This window comes from Oryx dammah, unplaced genomic scaffold (assembly GCF_014754425.2).
Source record: "Oryx dammah isolate SB20612 unplaced genomic scaffold, SCBI_Odam_1.1 HiC_scaffold_5, whole genome shotgun sequence".
NCBI lineage: Eukaryota > Metazoa > Chordata > Mammalia > Artiodactyla > Bovidae > Oryx > Oryx dammah.
In genome coordinates, this window is record NW_024070189.1 from 83,926,828 (window position 1) to 83,928,727 (window position 1,900).

Here is a 1,900-nt window from a genome sequence, read left to right on the forward strand (position 1 = left end):
CTAGATTTAAGGCATTTTATGTCATTATTTAATCTTAGAGTATCTCAAGTAGGAATTGCCATTCCCACTTTTATAATTGAAGTATTGTTGATTTACAATTTTAGTTTCAGGTGTACAGCAATGTGATTAAGTATTTTTACAGATTATACTCCCATTGAAAGTTATTCCAAGATAATGGCTACAATTCCTGTGCTGTACAATATATCCTTGTTGCTTATCTATTTTGCAAATAGAAGAATGTGTTTTCCTGACGTCCTTGCACAGGGGCCATGCTAATCTCTGCTTTGGTCCAGTTTCAGTATATGTGCTACCAACGTTAGCACTGTCATCCCTTTTTTATAGAAGAGGAAACAAGTTCTTAGAGGTCCAGGGTCTCAAACTGGTATAATGGGGGGGGGGTGTCCAAGAACTTTGTCCAGAGCTAAGTCCAGAGCTTTGCAGTAATGAGACCACCTACAAAAAGGTAAAATTTTATACCCAATTTCCTCTCCCTAGAGATGTTACATTCCACAGAAATTTCCTTATGTTTCAAATCCAATAACTTCACATCTGAGTATGTCACTTTTGGCTTTTGTAAAGTGTGCTACATTTGCACATTTAGTCTCAAGAATAGTTATCAAATTTTTTAAAATTTGTTTTACTGATGTATAATTGACAACTAAAATTGCAAGATATTTCAAATGTACTAGATTGTGATGATATAATAAACATTGTGAAGGAATTCTCCCTAACTAGTTAATTGTGCTGTGCTGTCTGTGCTTACTCACTCAGTCGTGTCCCACTCTTTGCAACCCCGTGGACTGTAGCCCACCAGGCTCCTCTGTCCATGAGGAGTCTCCAGGCAAGAATACTGGTGTGAGTTGCCATGCCCTCCTCCAGGGCATATTCTCGACTCAGGGATCAAACCCAGGTCTCCCGCTTGCAGGCGTATTCTTTACCATCTGAGCCAACAAGGAAGCCCATAGTTAACTAATACATCTGTTCTTAATAGTATTAGTATTACTGAGAGTTAACTTATAAAGTGAGACTGAGGAAGATGAAGTGGTATGCTTAAAGTTATTACAATTAGCAAATAAATTTCTTTCTGAAGTCTAGTGATGTGAAAGTCATTTTGCTTCTCATAGCAGGCTGCCTTCTTTTAGAGTAGATGTTTTTTTTTTTTTAGTTTATCATATAAGAGGATCACCAAGTTCCCTCCTAGCCCTCCGGTTCTGAGGGTTCTGATCGTTAAGGGCTTTCATGTCTTGTCTCTCCTTGTCTTCAGTGCTCTGGTCTGGTGATGTTAAGGCCATAGAGGGGTTTAATGATTTACCCTTGCTCACACAAGTGGTCTCTGCACCACCCAAGCCTGGCATGCAGGCTCCCTGGCTTGTAGCCTTTTACTGTGGAGTAGGCATTAGCATTTGGCCTCACTCTGCCCCTTTTCTTTGATAAGAGTTTATAATTTCCTTCTTATCTTGTTTTGGTGGGACTAACCCACCTGAGGCTTTTGGGTTGGACACCTGACTCTGGCCTACCTAATCAAAGTGTTAGTTACAAAAACAAGCTTATGGTTAAAATTGGGCCAAGGATGGGCAGCCATAGCGTTTGCTAACCCCTTGGGGAAAAAGTGTGCTTTTCACCTGGGCTTAAAAAAGGAGTTTTTATGGACTGGATGCCTATGCCTCCCCCAAATTTCATATGATGAAGTGCTAACTTCTAATGTGTTTGGAGATTGGGCCTTTTGGAACGTAACTAAGTTTAAAGGAGATGGACCTCAAATCCTGTAGGACTGGAGTCCTTATGAGAAGAGGAAGAGACATCACAATGTGTTCTTCACCAAACCCCCAACATATGCACACACCAAGGAAAGGCCATTGGAGGACACTGGAAGGAAGTGACCATCTGTAAGTTGGGGAGA

At 40.6% G+C, this 1,900-nt stretch overlaps 1 pseudogene; it reads right to left on the reverse strand.

Annotated features, from left to right (window-relative positions):
- Positions 1-227: 227 nt before the first annotated feature.
- On the reverse strand, positions 228-323 carry LOC120864924 (annotated as a pseudogene).
- Between the last annotated feature and the right edge of the window lie 1,577 nt (positions 324-1,900).